This window comes from Delphinapterus leucas, chromosome 1, assembly GCF_059928025.1.
Source record: "Delphinapterus leucas isolate spDelLeu-1000000601 "Yukka" chromosome 1, BTC_Dleu_Yukka2, whole genome shotgun sequence".
Classification (NCBI taxonomy): Eukaryota; Metazoa; Chordata; class Mammalia; order Artiodactyla; family Monodontidae; genus Delphinapterus; species Delphinapterus leucas.
Window position 1 is genome coordinate 87,685,550 of NC_143129.1, and position 26,167 is coordinate 87,711,716.

Sequence of the window (26,167 nt, forward strand, 5' to 3'; positions counted from 1 at the left end):
TTCTTATATAAATATAGCTACTCTAGCTTTCTTACCATTACTGGGTTTTTGTTTTGTTTTGATTTTCTTTTAATTATTATTTTTAAGTTTTATTGAGGTGTTATTTACATATAATAAAATTCACCAATTTAAATATACAGTTTGATGAGTTTTTACTAATCTAGACAGTCATATAATCACAACCACCACAATCATAATAAAAAATATTTCTACCTCCCCAAAAGTTTCCCATGCTCCTTTGAGGTCAGTCTCCTCCCTCTATACCCTGTCCCTGGCAACCACTGATCTGGTTTCTATCACTATAGTTTTGCCTTCTCTAAAATGTCATATAAATTGAATCATACAGATATAGTCTTGTATGTCTGGATTCTTTCACATAGCTTTTGAGATTCATCCATGTTATTATATGTATCAGCAGTTCATCCATTTTTATTGCTGAGCAGTATTCCATTATAGATATAACACAATTTGTTATCCATCAGTTGATGCATACTTGTGTTCTTTTAAGTTTTTTTCTATTATGAATATAGGTACTATGAACATTTGCAAGCAAGTATTTATGTGGACATACATTTTTTTCTCTTGGAAAAATGCCTGGGAGTGGTATTACTGGATCATATGTTAGGTTTATGTTTAAATTTATAAAGCACTGCCAAACTGTTTTCCAGATAACATTTTGGAATATATTATTTGACATTCTTACCAGAAACATATGAGAGTTTCAGTTCTTCTACACCCTTGTCAACACTTGGTATTGTCAGACATTTTTAACTTAAGCTATCCTAGTGGGTCTGTAGTATAATTTTAACGGGTTTTTAATCTGCATATCTCTAGTGACTAATCATGTGGAGTATCTTTTCACGTGTTTATTTGCCATCTGAATATCTTCTTTGGTGAAGTGTCTATTCAAATGGTTTGCCCATTTTTAATTGGGTTGTTTCTCTTCTTATGAATAGCTTATAGAAGTTCAATATGTGTTTTGAAAACAAGTCCTTTACCATATACATGTTTTGCAGATATTTTTTTCAGATTCATGTTTGCATGGTATATCTTTTTCACCTCTTACCTTTACCTATCTGTGACTTTTTACTTAAAGTGCAAGTTTAGTAGATTGTATCTAGTTGGGTTGTGCTTTTTATTCTGTCCTGACAATCTCTGCCTTGTAATTGGATTGTTTGAAACATTTACATTTAATGTAACTTCAATATGGTTGAGTTTAATTCTATGATCCTGTTTGTTTGCTATTCATCTCAACTGATCTTTTCTTTTCCTGCCTTTATTTGGATTGAGTTTTATTTTGTTTTTAAGTATTCCATTTTATCTTTTCTTTTGGCTTTTAGGTATACCTCTTTGCTATTCTTTTTAAAAGTGGTTTCTCTGTTTACAGTCTGCATCTTTAACTTGTCACAGCCTACCTCATATAAATAGAAGAGGTTACAACACTACTTCCATTTCCCTTTCTCCTCCCTTGTGCTATTGTTTTCATTAATTTTCTTCTACATTTGTTATAAATCTCAGACTACATTATTGTTATTTTTGGGTTACACAGTCAATTACCTTTTAAAGTAATTTAAAAATAAGGAAAAATGTCTCATATTAATCCACATGCTTACATTTCCAGAGCTCTTCATTTCCTTGTGTGGTTCCCAATTTCTATCTGGTATTGTTTTCCTTCCACTTGGAAAACTTCCTTAATATTTCTTGTAAGTGTACTACTGCAGGTGATAAATTCTCCAGTTTTTATTTGCCTGAAAATGTCTTTATTTTGTCTTCATTTTTTGAAGGAACAATTTCCCCTGGATGTAGAATTCTAGGTTGTAAGTTTTCATTTTCTTTCAGCACTTTAAAGATGTCATTCATTGTTTTCTGGCTTCCTTGACAAAAACTCAGCCTTGTCAGCCTTATTTTTGTTTTCCTGTACACTGTATATCTCTTTCTGTGGCTACTTTAAAGATTTCCTCATTATCATTGGTTTTCAAAAATTTTATTAAGATGTGTTTTGCTGAGATTTTCTTTGTATTTATCCTCTCTTGGGTTTATTAAAATATTTAAGATCTGTGGCTTATAGTTTTCATCAAATTTTGAAAAAATTTGGCCACTATTTTTTCAAATGTATTTTTTGCCCCTGCTACCCTTTTTGTCTTTCTGAACTCCAATTATATGTATGTTAGTCACGATATTACCCCATAGGTCACTTTGGCTCTGCCCATGGTTTGAAAAACATTATTCTGTCTGTGCTTCAATTTGGATAGCTTTTATTGCTATCTCTTCAAGTTCATTGATCATTTCTTTTGCAGTATTGATTTTGCTGGTAAGCCCATCCAGCAAATTTTTCATTTCAGATATTGTATTTTCAGCTCTAGAGATTTCTTTTCATTATTTTTGCAGTTTCCATTTATTGCTTCATTATCTTCGTGTTCTATCTTGAATTCTTCGACATATTTATAACAGCCGTTTAAATTATTGTTTGTTTGTGTTTTCTTTTGGCCACACCACATGGCTTGCAGGAACTTAGTTCCCTGACCAGGGACTGAACCCAGGCCCCAGCAGTGAAAGCATGGAGTCCTAACCACTGGACTGCCAGGGAAGTCCCTAAAATTCCTTTTTTGAAAATTCCACCTTGATGTCATTTTTAATCTGTTTCTACAGACTGTTTTTTCTTCTGGTTAAGAGGCACATTTCTCTGCTTCTTTGCATGTTCAGTAGCACTTGGATGCTAGGCATTGTGGGTATTATATTGTTGAGTATCTGGATTTTGTCATCTTCCTTTAAGGATTGATAGGCTTTATATGGGCAGGCAGTTAAGTTACCTTCAGATAAGCTTGATTCTTTTTTTTTTTAACTATTAAAAACTTTTTTTTATTCTTAGAAGTAATGTATGCTTATTATACAAAAGTTGGAAGTCTAAAAAGTATAAAAAAAGAAAATAAAACAACACAGAATATAATTATCCAGCAATAACCACTATTAATATTTGTATATTTCCTTTCAATGTTTTTTACCCCTTAAGGATAAATTTCATTAAAAAAATACATAAACAATATTATAATGAATAAACAGCTCTGTTTCCTGCGGGTTTTTTTCTCTTTTTTTTTGTGGTACGCGGGCCTCTCACTGTTGTGGCCTCTCTCGTTGCAGAGCACAGGCTCCGGACGCGCAGGTTCAGCGGCCATGGCTCACAGGCCCAGCCGCTCCGCGGCATGTGGGATCTTCCCGGACCGGGGCACGAACCTGTGTCCCCTGCATCGGCAGGTGGACTCTCAACCACTGCGCCACCAGGGGAGCCCTCCTGTGTTTTTTACATTACATTTTCTCATGTTATTAAAAGTCTTTTATAAACTTTTTTAGCCTTTTATTTTGAAATAATTTCAGATTTACAGAAGAGTTGCAAAGGTAGCACAGAGTTCCTGTGTCTCCTTCTTCCAGCTTCCCTTGATATTAACACCTTCCATAACCACAATACAGGCATACCTCACTTTATTGCACTTCAATTTACTGCACTTCACAGATATTGCATTTTTTTACATACTGAAGTTTTGTGGCAACCCTGCATTGAGCAAGTGTATGGGTGCCATTTTTCCAACAGCATTTTCTCACTTTGTGTCTCTGTGTCACATTCTGGTAATTCTCACAATATTTCAAAAGTTTTCATTATTATTATATTTGTTACAGTGATCTGTGATCAGTAGTCTTTGATGTTACTATTGCAAAAAGATTGCAAATTGCTAAAGACTCAGATAATAGCATTTTTTAGCAATAAAGCATTTTAAATTAAACTATGTATATATATATTTTTAGACATGACATTATTGCACACTTAACAGACTACAGAATAGTGTAAACATAACTTTTATATGGGCTGAGAAACAAAAATTTCATGTGACTTGCTTTATTGTGATAGTCGCCTTATTTCAGTGGTCTGCAACTTAACCTGAAATGTCGCTGATGTATGCATGTACATTTTATCTTGAGTTGCCAGCCAGATTTAGCAAATAAAAACACAGAACACATAGTTAATCTTGAATCTCAGACAAACAGTGAGCAATTTCTTAGAACAAGTATGTCCTAAATATTGCATGAGGCATGTGTGTATATGTATATACACACACACACATATATATTTTTACAAAACAGATTGATTCTTTTGAGGATTTTTTAACCTTTGCTAAGGCAGGTAGCCTTTAGGGTTAGTTTAGCCTTACTATTAGCCTTACTACTAAGGCATGACCCTTCTGGAATCTCTACCAAATGCTCAGGTATACAGAGAAGACTCCATTCTAGCTGGCTTGAATACAAACAGCTGTCATTCCTGTGTGAACAATGGGAGTTGTGCTGCTTCATGGGTTGTTTTATTGTCCAGCCTTGTACAGTTTTACTCTTGAGTTTATACAGCTTAGTATTCGACCAAAGACCAAAGTTTCCCCTTAAACAGATCACGGGGGGTTCTTTCTCTCTGTAGCTTTAGTCTCTCTAGCACTCTGCCCCCCATTCCAAACTCCACATCCCCAAATTCTGATTGTGTCTCCCAAGCTCAGAGTGGCTGCCTGCTCTGCATGGGTCCTCTTCCTGCTCTGTAATCCAGAAATGTCTGCAGGAAGAAAGCCAAAGCAATGGTAGGGCTCATCTAATTTTTTTCCCCTTATCTTGGGGCTCACCCTGCACTGCTTGTGAACAATGATGGAAAACAGTTTTTTCATATATTTTATCCAGCTTGCTAGCTGTTTATGACAGAAGGCAATTCCAGTATCGGCTACAGCTTGATGGCCAGAAATGGAAAAGTCTCTTTTTTCTTATTAAAAAAACAAAGCAAAACACATACACACATGGTGTCTTCTTTCTTGGATGCTGCCGTGCTTGGTTATGATGATGGTTGTGTTAGCCAGGTTATAGGTGTGAGAAAACCTGGCTTGCAGACAAAGCCAGTATGATAAGAATGGTAGGGACAAAGTGGGAAATTACCTGGGTCCTTGGTGACGTTGTTGATCCACTGAACTAATCAACCCAGGAAACACTTCCCTGCCTCCTTGGAGACATACTGCTATGTGAAAAAACTTTTTTTCTTAATTTTTAAGCCAGTCGGTTTGCAATTTCTGTTATTTGATGTCAAAAGTATCCTAATTAATACAAATTAATGTACTAATAAAATAGCTAATGTTCAGTAATTGTTAGTAATTTGAAAAATACAGTTGTAAAGCTAACTAGCTCATGTGCTGAGAGATTTATGTGTATTATCTCACTTAATATCATGGTCAACCTAGCAGGTAGTTAGTACGAACCCCATTTTACAGATGCAGAACTTGAGGCTGAGAGAAAAGCACATTTTTCAAGCTTACAGATTTAATCTGTGGCACTGCCAGGATCTAATCACAGGCCTCTCTGACTTCAAAGTTACACTGTTAGTCTTTCTAATATTGGTTTTCAAGTCCCTGAACTTAATCTAGACCATAGTTCTTTTCATTAAAAAGGAGAAAACCAATCAATGATAAAAGTACCTTTCAGGGCTTCCCTGGTGGCGCAGTGGTTGAGAGTCCGCCTGCCGATGCAGGGGACACGGGTTCGTGCCCCGGTCCGGGAAGATCCCACATGCCGCGGAGCGGCTGGGTCCGTGAGCCATGGACGCTGGGCCTGCGTGTCCGGAGCCTGTGCTCCGCAACGGGAGAGGCCACAACAGTGAGAGGCCCGCGTATCGCAAAAAAAAAAAGTACCTTTCAAGATGGGAATCCAGGACACCCAAATGTTAGCTCAGTTGGGGGAGAGAAAGTTCTAATCTAGTCTTGGGTCCTAAATTCCCCTGCCTGCCCGTTTCTGAGGATAAAGTTTTGGCTGCTTTCTGCTAAGTCAGCACAGCTGGCTTAATCTGAATAAAGGCCACCTGAAGCAAGCAAGCACCTGGGAATTAGAGTTCGGTCCCCAGCAGCTAGAGATCCAGATGTACAGCAAGGCTGAAACAGCAGCCAGGGAGTATCATCAGGGCCACCTGAGTTGAGGGAAGTTTTCAAGTCAGAGTCAGGGCCACAGCAGGTGGGAAACAGAAGTTGCTGGGAGAAAGCCAAGTCCCATGTCATGGCCCTGCTATCAGGAACCTGAATTGGTGCTAATTTAGAGATGCTGGAAAGAGCCACAATCCTTAAAGCTTACTCTGTCTGTGCTAGGAATGCCAAAGTCATAGTTTTAAAACTTTGAGGGATGCAAAAAAATGGACTGCATTCTGGTGGTATACAAATAGAGTAAATCCTTTAGGAAACTCTTTCCTAAGTCACTTAGTGTAAATGAAGTTTCTGAGAGCTGCTATCAGCAGAGAGGAAGAAAGAGATAGAGAGAGAGAGAAAAACTCAGGAGCAGGGCAAGAAGATGGACAATACTGAAGCAGGGAAGCAAGACTAGAGCTGGTCTCCAGTGGGTCAACGGCACTGAATCCAGTCAATCCTTCTGCAATGATCGACTCTAGGCAGACTCAAGACAAGAACAGGGGGTGGGGGACTTCCCTGGTGGTGCAGTGGTTAAGAATCCGCCTGCCAAGGCAGGGGACACGGGTTTGATACCTGGTTCAGGAAGAGCCCACATACCGCGGAGCAACTAAGCCCCTGCACCACAACAACTGAGCCTGTGCTCTAGAGCCCACGTGCCACAACTACTGAAGCCCGCGTGCCTAGAACCTGTGCTCCACAACAAGAGAAGCCACTGCAAGGAGAAGCCTAAGCACCGCAGTGAAAGTAGCCCCCGCTCGCCGCAACCAGAGAAAGCCTGCATGCAGCAACAAAGACCCACACAGCCAAAAATAAATGAATAAATTAAAAAAAAAAAAAAAAGACAAGAACTTCCCTGATGGTGCGGTGGGTAAGACTCGCACTCCCAATGCAGTGGGGCCAGGTTCGAGCCCTGGTTGGGGAACAAGATCCCACATGCCACAACTAAGGAGCCCGCCATGTGCATGCCGCAGCTAAACGTGATGCAGTGAAGATCCCGTGTGTCGCAACTAAGACTCGGCACAGCCAAAATACGTAAATACATAAATAAATATTAAAAAAAAAAAAAGAATGGGCATGAGGCTGAAAAAGCACATTTCTGTTCCTAACTAGTGCCTTTTCCAAAAGAGTTGGGCAATAAACTGGGGTGAGTCATGGAGTCATCAGTAGAAAGGAGGGCACTTGGAGGGTTGGAGGGAGTGTGTATGTGTGTGTGTGTGTGTTGAGGGGAGTGAGCCACAAGACAGAGAGAAGGACGGAGACTCACCCTTCTCCCCAATCCCAAGAAACCTGAACATGATAATAATTTGGGTAGAACTGCCTTCAGAAGTGAGGAGGAAACAAGAGACATCTAGGCATGACAGACTGAGTAAAAAGAGCAATAAAAATTGCATTAGCTATGCAGGAGAACATGGAAAAATGAAAACAGTGAATTTGCTGGTGGTGGAGGGTAGGATTATGGATGATTTTTTTAAAGTCTGTTATTTCAATAAATAGCTTTTTTTAAATGGCATCCTCTGTTTGAGAGTCAGGATTTGGTCTGGAGTCCCTGTCTTGGAATTTACTCCCTGCCGGAGGGGCTGGTAGCACTTTAAATTGATCCTGAGAACAAAGAAGGGAGCCTTTGCCACATTTTAATGGCCTCCAGCTGCCAGACCAGCCCCACCCAGGCCTTAGCCTTAGCCACACCCTCAGAACGCTCTGCTTTTGGGCAGTCTGTGCTCCCTGAGGTTTGGCTGTCTCTGACGGAGTTAGATCGGCTCCCTGGAAAATGTTACTGCCAGTGTCACCAGCTGTGGCCGACATCTTGCCTTTGGCATGAGGACCCTTGCTGGCTTCACCTTCCCGGGCTCTCCCACAGCGAGGTAGTGGGCCTCTCTTCTCTGCAGCTGCAGGGTGGGCAGGGAGACTTGCTGGAAGGCCTGGGCTGGTCGATCAAGGAGTACAAAGGCCTGACAGTCCCCATGCCAAGTGGTCCATCCAGCCCAGGTAAAACGATGTGACATGTAGCCTGTCGTCCAGCTCCACCTTCACAGCATCTCATGGGGGAGGTTCAGCAAGCTAACCCATTTTACAAATCACCAGATTGGAAGGTCCCTCCCCCTTTCTCCCAGCAATTTAGATGCTTAAATTGCTTATCTCCTGTATTAATTAAATTTTTTAACTTTTAAATTAAATGAAATGACTTTGAGTTTTCTCAAAAAATTAAAAATTACCATACCACCCAGCAATTCCACTTCTTGGTATTTACCCAAAAAAATTGAAAGCAAGTACTCTTACAGATGTTTGTGTACCTGCATTACAGCAGCATTATTCACAATAGCCAAAATGTGGAAACAACCCACACGTCCATTGACAGGTGGATGGATAAAAAAACATGTTATATACAAACAACGGAATATTATTTAGCCTTAAAAAGGAAAGAAATCCTGACATAAGCTTCAACATGGATGGACCTTGACGATATCATGCTCAGTGAAAGAAGACAACTCAAAAGGACAAATATTGGGTGGGCCAAAATGTTCATTCAGCTTTTTCTGTAAGATGGCCCTAGTAGCACTTATTTGTCTTTAACTTCATTTGAAACAATTTTATTAGATTGTATGTGACAGCTTTCTTATCGGCGTGCATTTTAAAAAAGACATCAAAATTGGTGAATTTTTGTGTAGCCATCTTAATACTGAAGATGGAAGAAAAAAGCAACGGTTTCGGCATATTATGCTTTATTATTTCAAGAAAGGTAAAAACGCAACTGAAACACACAAAAAGATTTGTGCAGTGTATGGAGAAGGTGCTGTGACTGATCGAACGTGTCAAAAGTGGTTTGCAAAGTTTCGAGCTGGAGATTTCTCAGTGGACGTTGTTCCACGGTTGGGTGGACCAATTGAAGTTGATAGCGATCAAATCAAAACAACAATTGAGAACAATCAACGCTATACCACGTGGGAGACAGCCGACATACTCAAAATATCCAAATCAAGAGTTGAAAATCATTTGCACCAGCTTGGTTACGTTCACCACTTTGATGTTTGAGTTCCACATAAGTTACGCGAAAGAAACCTTCTTGACCATATTTCCACATGCGATTCTCTACTGAAACGTAAAGAAAACATTTCGTTTTTAAAACAAATTGTGATGGGCGATGAAAAGTGGATACTGTACAACAATGTGGAATGGAAGAGATTGTGGTGGAAATGAAATGAACCACCACCAACCACACCAAAGGTCAGTCTTCATCCAAAGAAGGTGATGTTGCGTATATGGTGGGATTGGAAGGGAGCTCTATTATGAGCTCCTTCCAGAAAACCAAATGATTAATTCCAACAAGTACTTCTCCCAGTTAGACCAACTGAAAGCAGCACTTGATGAAAAGCATCCGGAATTAGTCAACAGAAAATGCATAATCTTCCATCATGATAACCCAAGACCGCATGTTTCTTTGATGACCAGGCAAAAACTGTTACAACTTGGCTGGGAAGTTCTGATTCATCTGCCGTATTCACCAGACATTGCACCTTTAGATTCCCACTTATTTCGGTCTTTACAAAACTCTTTTAATGGAAAAAATTTCAATTCCCTGGAAGACTGTAATAGGCACCTGGAACAGTTCTTTGCTCAAAAAGATAAAAAGCTTTGGGAAGATGGAATTATGAAGTTGCCTGGAAAATGGCGGAAGGTAGTGGAACAAAAGGGTGAATACGTTGTTCAATAAAGCTCTTGGTGAAAATGAAAACTGTGTCTTTTATTTTTACTTAAAAAACTGAAGGAATCTGATCCTACTTATATGAGGTACCTAGAGTAGTCAAAGTGATAGAGACAGAGAGAAGAATGGTGGTTGCCAGGGGAAGTGGGGATGGAGAGTTAATAAATCCACAGTGTCAGCTGCGATGATGAAAATGTTCTGGAATGGATATTAGTGCTGATTGCACAACAATGTGAGTGTGCTTAATGCCACTGAATTGTCCACCTAAAATGGTTGAGACGGTAAACTCATGTCTATTTTACTACAACAAAAATTAAATGAAATGTATTAAGTAATTCATTTAGTCAACGAGCATTTATGAGGAACTTATATGCCAGTGTTGTACTAGACAGAATACAAAAAGAGAGTAAAGAACTTTACTGCTCCCAGGGAGGTCACCATCCAAAGTGCCAAATACAGTCTTGCCAAACCAGACTCATTTCCTTCCTAGACACTGTTAAGGGAATCCATAGATAGAAATCCATCTATTTCTGCCAGAACTTTTCTTTTCTCAAGTCTTAGTCCCCTCTACTCAGTCCCTTTCTCCCCTGTACTTATACATTCCTATGTACCTTTACTAACACTTATAGCATCATAATGTAATCACTGGCCTGTATGTCTGTCTCATCTTCTAGACTCTGAGCTCCCTGAATCACCCTGTACCTAGACCCTAACATCAGAAATGCTGTATTCATGTGTCAGACGGAGAATGTGGGATAAGAGTCTTGCTACTCTCAAAGTGTGGTCTGAGGACCAGCTGCGTCAGCATCACTTGGAAGCTTATTAGCAGTGTAGACTCTCAGACCCCATCCCAGACCTATTTAATCAGAATCTGCATTTCTATAGGACCCCCAGTTGATCTGGGTGCACATTCCATTTGAGAAACCTGGGGTTAGAGGTTAATATATGTGGAAGGTGAGCATGTATTTGGGTGTGTGTGTTCACACACACTTTTTATGGGGTCTGACCACCCCCTAAGGAGACCCTAATTGGTAGCCTCTGGAAGCATCCCCTCTGATTATTCAGTCTGTCTCTAGTCTCACCCACAACTTTCCTCCTAAACAGTGGCTGAACTGGATTTAAATAAGAAGCAGAAGAAAATGAGCTGTAATAGAGAGGATTCCAGCCAGCCTGGGTAAGGTTCCTCTCAGCACAATTACTCAGAACAGTTACTGCTTCCTCATGTCAAATCTTATTACCACAGCAAAACTGACATGGCAAAGTCCCTCGCATAGTAAAGATTTCTGCTTTCCAGCTGATTCTCTACTTCTTTCAAGGAAGAACTTCAAAGATTCATAGTATTTTTTTAACATCTTTATTGGAGTATAGTTGCTTTACAGTGGTGTGTTAGTTTCTGCTGTATAACAAAGTGAATCAGCTATACGTATACATATATCCCCTTATCCTCTCCCTCTTGCGTTTCCCTCCCTCCCACCCTCCCTATCCCACCCCTCTAGGTGGTCACAAAGCACGGAGCTGATCTCCCCGTGCTATGCGGCTGCTTCCCACTAAGCTATCTGTTTTACATTTGGTAGTGCATATATGTCAATGCTACTCTCGCACTATGATTTTAAAGGTACTCAGTTAACGAGCATTTGTTAAGCTTCTGCGTTAATTCCTTCATCTCACAGGAGAGCAAACCAAATGCCGAGTGAGATTGGAGAAGTTTGAGCTGATTTGGCCCTTAGGATCAAGGCTAGACAGAAACTGTGAGCACCTGGCAGATTAATGAGTTGGTAACCCATCAAATTGTTATTTTTTAAATATTTATTCAACACTTATATGGGATTCCAAGAATTAACTGATCTTCTGTTAATAAAAATTGCATATAGAAACAGATCTTCTTGTTAATTTATTCCTACTGGCCAAAACAGAGTCTGGGTACCAAAAAAAACCTGGAAAAATATTTTCCATTTTCTGATGTTCTTATTCTCACTTCCATTTTCTTTTACAATTTTCTAAACAAGACAACTTCATGGTGGGAATATGAAAGGGTTTACAATTTAATTAAGCACTATGTTGCCCTCATTTAGGTTCAGAAGTCATCTAATTGTGACTTCTAGCTTCAGGTATGGTTGCATCAAGCACCTGTATGTGGCACTTCTGCATACAATCCCCAGGGACAGGTCAATTTAGCAGAGTGTTTTGTTTTGTTTTTTTAATTGAAGTATAGTTGATTTACAATGTTATATTAGTTTCTGGTGTACAGCAAAGTGATTCAGTTATATATATTTATATACGTATATTCTTTTTCATATTATTTTCCATTACTGTTTATTACAGGATATTGAATATAATTCTCTGTGCTATACAGTAGGACCTTGTTGTTTATCTATTTTGACAGTGTTTTTCAATTTACTACTCAAGGGTGCTGTGTGTTTTGTGGAGACAGACCAAAGCATATCCTATGCTCATGACTTTAGGGGAAATCTAAATTAAGTGACGATCGTTCCCATTTATAATAGTGGTGTTCTGTTACCCTGGGCAGTTGCTTGGCTGGATCTTATTAATCCAGTTCTGACTGAAATCTAGATACATCTAGGCATATCTTGAGGATTAAAGGGACAAGCTGCCAGGAGACTATTTGCATGAAGGGTCAAGGAGTGTCAGGGAAGAAGGGACTATTGGGAAAAAGAGGCATCCTAAAGTCTCAGCCCCACAAACTTGTCTCAGCACTTCCCATTCTCTCGTGGCAGCTCCATTTGCCCTAGGACAACAGCAGGGCCTTTGGAATGTTTCCTGGCTTCTCCCCCTTCCTCTTCTCACTGTGTAAGGGTGGACCTGATCCAGAATGTGGCTCTGGCACTGCGGAGTAGCAAGCTCAGTGTTCCTCACTGCAGGCACCAGCAGCAGAGCATCAGGGGACCAATGGGGACCAGAGAAGGAGAGAGGAGGATGGAGGATGTCACATGGCAGTTGGAAGGGCTTGTCCATGAGCACAAGTGAGCCTTCCTGGGGTCCCCAAAATAAGATCAGAGAGCCAGCAATAACGCTATTAGGGTAAGTCTATTTATATCCTATGCTCATTTGTTCTGATGAAATGAACAATAAACTAGGAGTCAGGACCTTTGCTTTTTCCTACTCAGGTGACCATTGGCATTCAGTGACCTCTCTGATCCTCAGTTTCCTCATTTGTAAAACAGGACAATAATAACTGCCTAACCCCCACCCAAGAGTATTGAGTTTCGCGTGATATAAAGTACTTGAAAATGTTTTGTTAGCTATAAACGAAGTAAGGTATTAACCAGAAGAGAGTCAACCCCCAAGGTCACAGCCTAAGAGAAAGGGCTGTAGACTAGGATGAGAGAGGCACCTAGGAACCCAAAGTGAGAGATTTTACATTTGTGCCAAGAGAACAAAGAAATGCTATGAGATAGCCAACTCCAGCTTGTTGGCGGAGAAGCTGAGTGTGAAGGGTGCTCCTTGGAATTGTGTGACAGAGAGCTCAGGTTCTTTGACCCCCCACCATGTCTCTTCGTGTTGTACTAAAACTTGACTGTGTGTTTGAATCACCTGTACTAGACTTGATTGGACAGGACTGTCAGTGCTGGTATCTTCTGGGGGGAAAGAAACTAAGTAAGAGTTAGAAGCAATGGGCATAGTCTCTGAGCGGACATGCCTATCTCCGTATTATCCTGGGTGGTGGCAGAAAAAAAATTAATACAAGATTTCCCAGACCAGCATGTCATATCCTGTCTAAAAGAGGGCTTTCCCAGGCAGAGAGGAGGCTCACTCAGCATTCTGTAGTTATTGCCATCATGTCATTGTCTTGGGTTCGTTGATAATAGTCAACATACAGAGAAGCACAGGTTATAGCATGCAGTGCTCCAACAGGTTCTGGCCACACAAACCAAGCTGGTGACTTGAATGGTAGAAAGCCTTCCGTAAGAAATTAAAGTGGCCTCGATTATGTTAGAAATCACCGTTAGCCTCACCGGGGTGGATCCTATCACAGTGGAAAATTTGGGTGTTTTTCCAGGTTAGGTAGGGTGTGCTTTCCTTGGGAAGGAATACTACAGAATGCTGTGCTAATCACATTTGGACAAAAAGCATTGCAGATATTTCCGTGTTCCACACAGAAAGCCTCAGCAGTGAAACCAGAAAATGCAATCTTGGCAGGGACTGCTGGGGTTCCTGGAAAGCCATTCGGTGCAGACACCTGGGGCCAGATCCTTGGAGCAAAAGAGGTATTCCCTTCTTCTCCTGGGCAGTGATAGCTGTCTTGTGGTCCACTCCCCAAGGTCTAAACGGTTCAGCTGTCAATCAAACAACCTTCAGTCAGTCATCAAGATCCCTTTCTGCTCTAAATTTCTATGAGTCTGTAATCAAATACCCATTACGCAAGTAAGTATTCAAGGCTCTATTCCTGGCACTGTGGAAGTTACGTGGTCTCTTCTTCCCATCCCCCATCCTCCCAAGAGCTTATCTATTTAAAAAACAGGTGAATAAAACTGTTCACATCTATTTAACATCTTCTGTTAAAGCATTGCAAGCAAATTATTTTTCCAGATAGTTGAAGCTTGCTTACTCCATAAGTGCCAAGGATTTATTTGAATCTGTTTTGATGGAAACCTTTTCAAAATGTATTATACAACTCTCTATTTTCTTAAAATGATAGTCTGAACATTATGTAGCCTTTCTTTAAGTTACTATTCATTTGCAACCATTTGTTCAACAAGTGTTTTGTATGTAACTAGTATTGGTTAGACACTCCTAACCCCTGGGAATATAACAGTGAGCAGTACGTAAATCCTGTCCTCCAAGTGCTTCCAGGTGATGGGGAGACAGACAAATTAGCAGGCAGGTGTTTTACAGAGAGCTACCACCATGATAGGGTAGGGGGAGAGGAGGACTTTATCTAATCTTGAGGTCAAGAAAGGCTTCCAAAGGGGCGCTCTTGTAGTTGAGAACAGAAGTACCAGCAAAAATTAGTTGAAACAGAAATGAGAAATTGAAAGGCATCTTTAAAGAAGAGAGAATTGCAAAAGCATATGTCAAGACATGCTATGGAGGCTTGAGGCAAAATGCAGAGAAGATGGGGGGGCGGGTTGCGGGGGGGGGGACTAGTAGGGGAGGGGATGTGACGTGATGAGGCCCACAGGGCACCTGATGCAAAGAAGGCTTGAGTCTAGAGACAATAACAGAACCAGGACACGCACCAGGAGCTTTCTATGTCTTTGGATAGGAATTGCATCTTCATCTTTTCAGTCTGTGCACAACGCAATTTGATTAATTGGTGGACAAATGTTAATTGGCCACCTACTAAATGCCAGGTGTTGATAATAATAATGGCTAATCATGAGTGCTTACTATATACCAGGCACATCACTAAGCACTTTAGAGGTTGCCTTTTTTAATCCTCATGAAATAGGCATTAATATTACTCTCATTCTATGGACGAGGAAATTGAGGTTCCAAGAACTTAGGCAGCTTGTCTACAACCACACAGCTCATCTGGCCCATACCATGGCAGGTTCCACAGATCATGAAGAAATATCTAGGGAGATTTTTGCAGAAGTGCATGGCATTTTAAAATGACCTCCACCATCATTTCTGTCCTAGTCTATAGATCAAAGCAGTCCCAAAGATCTCCAAGTAAAGGGAGAGGAACTTGACCTCACCAGTGGATGGGAGGAGAGTATAATGTCACATGGTCAGAAGAGCATGAGGGGTGGGAGATATTGTGGCTGCCATGTTTGGAAAAGGCAATCTGCCTGGGGGTACCTTGGGAAAAGGTCCACAGATTGAAGGCTTTACCCACTGCATGGCTGGGCCCATCGTGCAGTGCATGAACTACAGAAACACATGCAGCAACCTCGGCCCCATCAGTTTTGCTTTGGGGGGGCCCTGACTGAGTGAATTACAGAGGGAGGGAGTGTTTTCTGGATCTCCATACTGAACCACCTGGAATAATTTTTACCTTGCATTGCTAAGGTCTTATCACCAAGGCTTGTGTGCACAGCTGGGTGCACAGCTAGTAATCATTCCAGTGATGTGATGGTCTCCAGTCTACCAAGCATTGTGGGAAGCTGTAAGTGGGGACAACTATGAGGGGGGCAGTAGTTATAGTGTTTGTTCATGAGACTTGATTACACCGGAGTCACTACCTCACCCCAGTAGGCTGTGTTTCATTGCGAACTACGAACATAGGAAATAGTTACTCTTGAAGAGCCTATTTAGGAAGGAGTATCCTGGAAAGGACTGGAATTTCTCTTAGTAAAGTGGTTGGAGGCTCAGTGTATCCAGGTATACATGACATCATTTGCTGGTTTTCTACCAGCCGAGACAAAGAAGCAAGAAAGTGTTACAAAGCAAAACCAAACAAACAAAAAAATACCAAAATAATCCCAGGACTCTCTGGATGACCAAATCCATTTTATTGCAGCAGGTGGCCAGAGAAGTGAAATAGTGGGACGAGAGCTCAGATAGGTAAATTGCAGAGGACCTTGAACATCAGGCTAAGGGGTTCCATCTTCTTATTTAGACTAGTCGCTTCCGAACATTTTTGATCATGCGATACATTAGTAGGACATTTTTTTTTTGAGCACTCCTTGAAATGATTACTCATCACGTCTGCACTAATATACAATGTACATTATACAGCCTTTTCAAGGATAGAATTAAGGCAGAGACCAGATAATTATTAATGATACTTCTAATATTTTTTTTCTGTACCCTGACAGATCAGCACGCACATCTCATGTTGGAGGCCACTGGCTCAGACAACGGGAAATCTTTGAAGGGTCTCCTTGCTGCCGGCAGAGGCATGGTCAAGCCAGCACAGGAGGAAATCTAAGCTGCTGGAGACTCAAGCAAGAGGTGCTTGTTATCTCTAGACCTGGGCAGGCCCTAGCCCTCTCTGTGGTTTTGTTACCAAGAGAATCTATTTATTATTCACGAGGGGACTCACCAGGTTCCCTCCTCACTTTTCCCATCTCTCTCCTTTCCCAGCTGTTCAGGGTTGGAATACTCATTGCATTGTTCCAGCCACTGAACAAATTGCACGGAGATCTGTAGACCTGCAACATTTCAAATAAAGGAAAGTTATGTCTCATTCTGTCAAAGCTTTTTCTTGACCCAGCCTGAAAAGATATCCGGTCTGCCTTCCTCTGTTACCATGTGATACAATTTCTCTCATCACCAAAATCTTGATAGCTCCCTTTCTCTGGCGGCTTGTGTTGGAACTTTGTGAATCACCCAGTGGGCCAATACTGCTGCTCTGCGTAGGAGAATATCGGATAATATTGTGTAATAAACATTCAGCAGTGTGAATACGCACAGCTATCAAATGTTAATTCTCTTGGCAGGCTTTAAAACAAGTACCAGGGACTTCCCTGGTGGCGCAGTGGATAAGAATCTGCCTGCCAATGCAGGGGACATGGGTTCAATCCCTGGTTCGGGAAGATCCCGCATGCTGCGGAGCAACTGAGCCCATGTGCCACAACTACAGAGCCTGAGCTCTAGAGCCCGCGAGCCGCAACTACTGAAGCCCGCATGTCTAGAGCCGGTGCTCCGCAACAGTAGAAGCCACACAATGAGAAGCCCGTGCACCGCAGCGAAGAGTAGCCCCCGCTTTTTGCAACTAGAGAAAGCCCTCGCAGCAACGAAGACCAAATGCAGCCAAAAATAAATAAAATTAAATCTTTAAAAAAAAAAAAGTACCAGTGTGCACTGAGGTCATGCTTTGGGCTGTCTGGTCCTCTTGTTTGTCAGTAACCCTGGGCTGGCTGTTGGTTGGAGTCCATGGGCTTGCACTTTCCAACTGGTCATGGAAAGCCTGTCAGCCTATCCCCTTCCATTACTGCTACCTTTCAGTGGATGTGGCCTATTTATTTATTTACTTTTACTGGCTGAGTTTGGGAACCCAGGTTTAACTAGCTTTTCAGTCTAATGGGGAAGTGGGCTTGAGATGGGTGGCAATGATCAAGCCAGAGCCTTGCTGTGACTCTAGGGCCAGACTAGGGTGAGACAAGTGAGGTACCCAGGGCACACAGCTTGAGGAGGTATCAGTCTCAGTATCACCCACGTGCAGGGCCAGCGCCTGAGAGGGATGCCTCCTCAAATGTTGCCTTGCTCTAGGGGCCCCCTTTCCTCTCTAGACTGACTTAGTGCCCAGGATTGAGCTTTTGAGATATGGGGAGATGGATCATTTTTACCAGGGATTAAGCTGAATCCCATCTGGTCTAAGTGTATACCAGATTCTGAGGTTTTCCCATTAGTCCAGAAGGGCTGAGCCCAGATGGAGTTGGGAATGTAGCCCATCGTGATTCAGAGTTTTGAAAGTCTCTATCTAGGCTAGGAAAATGAAATAGCAGAGACTGGGGGAGGAGAAATAATCCATGTCTCTTGCATTTGCACACGTCGTCATGGCCCTTGGTAAGTGGACCGTGGCAGTTCCTCTGCTTCTGGGAGCATTTGAGTCATATGTTTGCATCCTGTTGGTTTAAGGAGCCTTAGTCTTTTGAGCTCTGACCAGTGGGCCATCTGTTACCGAGTTAAAAATGTTGCTTCTGCAAATTGGCTGCTCTGCCTGCCTGCTCAGCTTCTAGCCCACTGGCAGCAACAGTTTGAGTGTAATTCCATTCGCTCTTTCATTCCTTCCAGGTCCTTCAGTAAAGAATAGCACCTCATGAAATTCTTCCAGCTCACACACTTCTAACCTTTGAGTCAACCTTGAGGGTAGGTCAAAGGGTATCAAAATGGCTCCAAATGCACAGATTAAGCAGCTCTCTGTCTGAACACAGTTGAAGTATTCAATAAAAGGAAAAACTGGAAGCAAGGATTGTTTTGTTTTGTTTCTTCCTTTTGAAATGGTGACAAGTTGGAAACAATCTAAATACCCTAAACAAGGGACTGGCTAAGTCAGTTACGGTACAGCAACCTGAAGGAATGCTATACAGCAATTAAAATAAGAAAATAACCTATGGAAGTATCCTTGTAATGTAGTGTGACACTTTACAAAAGCAGAATACAAAATTGTATGTTCACTATGTGAAATATGTGAGTGCATGGACAGAAGAAACACGCATATGTAAAACTGCTTGCATGGGGGTGGTGAGTTTACTGGTGACTTTTCTTTCTCATTTAAACATGCTTTTTATGATGTTATTTATATAATGATATTGGCATTCAAAAAATTCCTAAACACTTTGAAGAAAATGAAGCTGATCTGATGAAGGTTGGAGATTTGTGTCATTCAGTGAATGCATAGATCCCCCTCTGACAGGCTGGAGTGTGGGCCCTGGCTTCTAACTGTCTGGGTTGAGACCAGACTTTGCCACTTTCTAGCTACGTGACCTTGAGCATATTCTTATCTCACCTGTCAAGTGGAGTTAAGAATCGTGTCTATTTCACAGGCGATTACAAGTCTCCGTGAGTTAGTGTATGTATAGTGCTTAGAAAAAAAATTCCTGGCCCAGAGCAAGCATTCAGTAAATATTAGCTCTCGTGATTATATTGTGGATCTAACCCACATCAACCTGGGCAGAAAGCGTAAGTCAGAGGAATTCCTCTGGCTTGACCATGACCCATACTCATAGGTCTTCTCTGATTTTTTCCAGGATGCTTCAAGGGTATTTGGCAAGTGAGGGGGTCCTCGCTGCCTCAGCTGGCTGGCAAAAAGGCAACCACGCTAGCTGGAGGCCCGCTGCCTCTATGGAGGGGCTGGTTATCCCTCCCAAAGTCGGAGGGGCACCCGCTGCTGAAGGTGCAGGGCTGGCGGTCAAGGTGGCCACTACTGCAGTTGCCGCAGCTGGTACCGATTCCTGTGGATGCCCAGAGTCACACGCCAGCTGCCCCACGTCAATCTCCTCTGTGCCCTGCCACCTGTCCTGGAGAGAGCATGGCTCTCCCTTTTCACATGTATACAGACCACGCACCCTCAGTCCATGGGGACAGGGACAAGTCTGAGTGACAACAACACTGGGCTGCTCTTCACACTGTCCCTCCTTCCACCACGGGGTCAGGGCCCGAGCTGAAGACTGTCTGTGTCTGGCTGACTCGCCCCTCTTTCCCAGGAGGCCCCAGCAGTCTTCTTGCCACCCGCCTCCCACTTGCCAGTGGGACAACCCCAGATTTGACTGTATCCTCACGTGAGGATGATTCTGCTCCAGCTGGGACCCCATGCAACGCAAAGCCAGACAGACATCCAACCTGGAGAAAACACTTGGTTTCAGGAATGAGGACAGATGCCCAGACAGCCAAGGGCAGGGATGGCTGGAGTGTGGGGGGCAGGTGCCTGAGGCTGCTGCTGACTGGACACCGAGGCTGGAGGGAGAAGGAAGGACAGGGAAGGCAGCTGCTGGAAAGGAAGAAGGGAGGTCCCTAGCAGATGCTAAGAAAACCCTTAAGCTCATTTGCACAAATCAGCTTCAATCTCCCCAGAGGATCTCCCTCAACCCCTACCACTCCACACCCCCTATTCTTTTCTGGCTTCTAATCTTTACAGAAAAGAGTGTTTGAGGTTGGCGGGAGGGGCTGTTCACACGTGTGATTGTCTCACATACCTTGTTCTGGAGACAGACCTATTATCTCAAGTAATGCTTCCTTTCCCTTTCACCAGAGTGGGATTAGAAACGGGGACAAGTTTCCTTAATAAAGGGGAGGGGGTGTGTCTGAGGAAACCTGGATGTTGTGAAAAGGGAAAAAGAGACAACGTAAAAAGCCCTGGTGGAAATAAAGTGCTCAACCAGTCCTGTATCCATTAAAGTAATAACATCATTGCATGGCAGGTTTATCACTCCCTTGCAGCTCCTCAGCATAGGAGCTGTGGCTTTTTTAAAAAATGAGAATAGAGTTGCGAGCTGCTGCTCCAGTGTGGAAGGGCAGGTCTCCCTGTCCCTCCCCTCAGCGATCCTACCTCACCACCCCGCCCCCCAACCTTGGACTTCTCCCAGCCTCTAGACCCGTCACTAAAATTCATTTCACTCTTTAATTAGATTTCATGGAGTAAGGGATTGGGAGGGGTGCTGGGAAAGGCATTCATATGACCTCTTTCTGTAGAGAGGGGTAATGCTGTTGATAGGGAGGTGGGACAATGGTTGCTATGGAGACATATTCCCAGACATACAGACACACTCATTTAAATGCCTTTTTTTTTTTTTTTTTTTCCAGCAGGGAAAGGATCCGGTGCCCTATTTTTAGTGTCAGATTTCAGGAAAACAATTCACTTTCGTTTCATCACACACACACTGCTGGGTTTTAAAGTAGGTCACATTTTCTAAACATATCAAGAGCTCAGATCTGTCTTGCTTGAGTAGTGCAAGGTTCCACAGAAGATTTTACTGATTGAGACGAAGATCTCAGACTTGCCTTGGTACAGTTTTCTTTCATCTCTGTTTGACAGGCATTAGAATAGGCAGAATGAATAGCTGTAGGTAAATTTACATTTTAAAGACTAATGCAAAATGTCTGGGCAGTGATAATGGTAAGGGGAGGTATAGAAATTAAAAATGACAAACTGGTCTGTTATTCTGTTATCAGATTATCACTGATTATCATAAAAAATAGTCCTCTAGTGGGAATTCTACATAGCCCATTGGGGAAGAAATAAGTCCTGACTGGTAGCTGTCCAGTTTAAATCTGGGATCTTTGTTCCAGTTTGACTGGGAATGTCAGAATATGTGAGTCCAGTGTTTGGGGTTTTATTTCTGCCCCATGCCAAATAGTAATTTTTTAAGTGTTTCTGTCTACATTTCTTGCTTTGTGCTCTTCACCAAATTTCACAACCCCTCTGTGACGAGAATATCCTATTGACTGGAATGAGCACTGGACATTCCCCAGCAGAATTAGCCTGAGGCGAGATTGTGAATTGGCCCATAATTTCCAGCAGCCCTAGACTCACCCACTCCCCTGGATCATCCCAGGACCTCCTGCTCCCTAGGTTTGGTTCTTTCTGAGGTGGCAACAAATCCCGAGTAATTTAGGAAGGATTACCCTCTCCTCCCTTGAAACACATTATATATTAAGTGAGTCCTTTTTTTTCTAATGGGGGAGCTATTTTTACACTGGTGGAGACTTCTGACTTCCCTTTCATAGCATGGGGCGGGAAACTTCCTGTGTGTAGAATCAAAGGTACCCTGTGGTCCACAGCCTTAAAAATAATAGTCTGATAGAAAAACAAATGAAATCATCAAGATAGAATACTGACAGTGGTATCCTAAGTAGTGGGAGTTCAGCTGACTAATTTTCTCCTTCCTAACTTTTCGTATTTTCTAAACTTAGTTGAGCATACATTGCCTTATTAATCAGAAAGTAATAAAAAATAAAAACAAAACTGATAAACTCAGGCAGACACTGGCTCCAGGACCCCCAGGTTATGCAGCCAGCTATGCCAAGACCCAGTCCTGCCAACCAGTGGACCAACAGCTCTTGTACCAGGCAAGGCCTGGCAGCCAACAGGGCCAGGGCCAGCCCCACCTACCAGCATACACACAGTAGTCAGACCTTCCACAAGAGAAGGGCACACACACCCCACATAGAGGGGATCCTTAGAGCATATAGCTCTGGTGACCAGAGGGGAGTGTTCTGCTGGGCCCCACAGAACATCAACATAAGCCCAATTCTCCAAGATCAGAAAATGTAACCAACCTACACAATACACACAAATAAACACAGGCAAAATGAGGTGATGAGGGAATATGTTCCAAATGAAGGAACAAGATAAAATTCAAGAAACAGAACTAAGTGAAGTGGAAATAAGCAATCCACCTGATAAAGAGTTCAAGGCAATGATCATAAAGATGCTAAATAAGCTGGGGAGAAGAATGGATGAGCACAGTGAGAAGTTTAACAAAGAGAAAATATAAAGAAGACCCAAATAAAGCTGAAGAATACAAAAACTGAAATAAAAAATAGACTAGAAGGAATAAACAATAGATTAGATGAAACACAGGAAAGGATCAGCAAACTGGAAGACAGAGTAGTGGAAATCACCCAAGCTTTGGACTTTAAAACAAAAACTGCAACAAGAGACAAAGATGGGAGCACAAGCAAGAAGAACTACAATCCTACAGCCTGTGGAACAAAAACCACAGTCACAGAAACATAGACAAGATGAAAAGACAGAGGGCTATGTTCCAGATGAAGGAACAAGATAAAACCCCAGAAAAACAACTAAATGAAGTGGAGATAGGTAACTTTCCAGAAAAAGAATTCAGAATAATGATAGTGAAGATGATCCAGGACCTCGGAAAAAGAATGGAGGCAAAGATCGAGAAGTTGCAAGAAATGCTTAACAAAGACATAGAAGAATTAAAGAACAAACAAACAGAGATGCACAATAAAAAAAAACTGAAATGAAAACTACACTAGAAGGAATCAATAGCAGAATAACTGCGGCAGAAGAACGGATAAGTGACCTGGAAGACAGAATGGTGGAATTCACTGCTGAGGAACAGAATAAAGAAAAAAGAATGAAAAGAAATGAAGACAGCCTAAGAGACCTCAGGGACAACATTAAACGCAACAACATTCGCATTATAGGGGTCCCAGAAGGAGAAGAGAGAGAGAAAGGACCGAGAAAATATTTGAAGAGATTATAGTCAAAAACTTCCCTAACATGGGAAAGGAAATAGCCACCCAAGTCCAGGAAGCACAGAGAGTCCCATACAGGATAAACCCAAGGAGAAACAGGCCGAGACACATAGTAATCAAATTGGCAAAAACTAAAGACAAACTATTGAAAGCAGCAAGGGAAAAACGACAAATAACATACAAGGGAACTCCCATCAGGTTAACAGCTGATTTCTCAGCAGAAGCTCTACAAACCAGAAGGGAGTGGCATGACATATTTAAAGTGATGAAAGGGAAGAACCTACAACCAAGATTACTCTAGGCGGCAAGGGTCTCATTCAGATTCGATGGAGAAATCAAAAGCTTTACAGACAAGCAAAAGCTAAGAGAATTCAGCACCACCAAACTAGCTCTACAACAAATGCTGAAGGAACTTCTCTAAGTGGGAAACACAAGAGAAGAAAAAGACCTACAAAACAAATCCAAAACAGTTAAGGAAATGGTCATAGGAACATACATATCGATAATTACCTTAAACGTGAATGGATTAAATGCTCCACCCAAAAGACACAGGCTTGCTGAATGGATACACAAACAAGACCCATATATATGCTGTCTACAGGAGACCCACTTCAGACCTAGGGACACATTCAGGCTGAAAGTGAGGGGATAGAAAAAGATATTTCATGCAAATGGAAATCAAAAGAAAGCTGGAGTAGCAATACTCATATCAGATAAAATAGACTTTAAAATAAAGAACGCTACAAGAGACAAGGAAGGACACTACATAATGATCAAGGGATCAATCCAAGAAGAAGATATAACAATTATAGATATGTAAGCTCCCAACGTAGGAGCACCTCAATACATAAGGCGACTACTAACAGCTATAAAAGAGGAAATTGACAGTAACACAATAATACTGGGGGACTTTAACACCTCACTTACACCAATGGACAGATCATCCAAAATGAAAATAAATAAGGAAACAGAAGCTTTAAATGACACAATAGACCAGATAGATTTAATTGGTATTTATAGGACATTCCATCCAAAAACAGCAGATTACACTTTGTTCTCCAGTGTGCATGGAACATTCTCCAGGATAGATCACATCTTGGGTCACAAATCAATCCTCAGTAAATTTAAGAAAATTGAAATCATATCCAGCATCTTTTCTGACCACAACGTTATGAGATTAATAATGAATTACAGGGGAAAAAAACGTAAAAAACACAAACACATGGAGGCTAAACAATACGTTACTCAATAAGCAAGAGATCACTGAAGAAATTAAAGAGGAAATCAAAAAATACCTAGAGAAAAATGACAATGAAAACACGATGATCCACAACCTATGGGATGCAACAAAAGCTGTTCTAAGAGGTTATACAGGCCTACCTCAAGAAACAAGAAATATCTCAAATAAACAATCTAACCTTACACCTAAAGGAGCTAGAGAAAGAAGAACAAACAAAACCCAAAGTTAGCAGAAGGAAAGAAATAGTAAAGATCAGAGCAGAAATAAATGAAATAGAAACAAGGAAAACAATAGCAAAGATCAATAAAACTAAAAGCTGGTTCTTTGAGAAGAGAAACAAAATTGATAAACCATTAGCCAGACTCATCAAGAAAAAGAGGGAGAAGACTCAAATCAATAAAATTAGAAATGAAAAAGGAGAAGTTACAACAGACACTGCAGGAATACAAAGCATCCTAAGAGACTACTACAAGCAACACTATGCCAATAAAATGGACAACCTGGAAGAAATGGACAAATTCATAGAAAGGTATAACCTTCAAAGACTGGACCAGGAAGAAATAGAAAATATGAACAAACCAATCACAAGTAAAGAAATTGAAACTGTGATTAAAAATCTTCCAACAAACAAAAGTCCAGGGCCAGATGGCTTCACAGGTGCATTATATCAAGCATTTAGAAAAGAGCTAACAACTATCCTTCTTAAACTCTTCCAAAAAATTACAGAGGAAGGAACACTCCCAAACTCATTCTATGAGGCCACCATCACCCTGATAGCAAAACCAGACAAAGATACTACAAAAAAAGAAAATTACAGACCAATATCACTGATGAATATAGATGCAAAATCCTCAACAAAATACTAGCAAACAGTATCCAACAACACTTTAAAAGGATCACACACCATGATCAAGTGAGATTTATCCCAGGGATGCAAGGATTCTTCAATATGTGCAAATCAATCAATGTGATACACCATATTAACAAATTGAAGAATAAAAACCATATGATCATCTCAATAGATGCAGAAAAAGCTTTTGACAAAATTCAACACCGATTTATGATAAAAACTCTCCAGAAAGTGGGCATAGAGGGAACCTACCTCAACATAATAAAGGCCATATATGACAAAACCACAGCCAACATCATTCTCAATGGTTAAAAACTGAAAGCATTTCCTCTAAGATCAGAAACAAGACAAGGATGTCCACTCTCACCACTACTATTCAACATAGTTTTCGAAGTCCTAGCCACGGCAATCAGAGAAGAAAAAGAAATAAAAGGAATACAAATTGGAAAAGAAGAAGTCAAACTGTCACTGTTTGCAGATGACATGATACTACACATAGAGAATCCTAAAGATGCACCAGAAAACTACTAGAGCTAATCAATGAATTTGGTAAAGTAGCAGGATACAAAATTAATACACAGAAATCTCTTGCATTCTTATACACTAATGATGAAAAATCTGAAAGAGAAATTAAGGAAACACTCCCATTTACCATTGCAAAAAAAGAATAAAATACCTAGGAATAAACTTACCTAGGGAGACAAAAGACCTGTATGCAGAAAACTATAAGACACTGAGGAAAGATATTAAAGATGATACCAACAAATGGAGAGATATACCATGTTCTTGGATTGGAAGAATCAATATTGTGAAAATGGCTATACTACCCAAAGCAA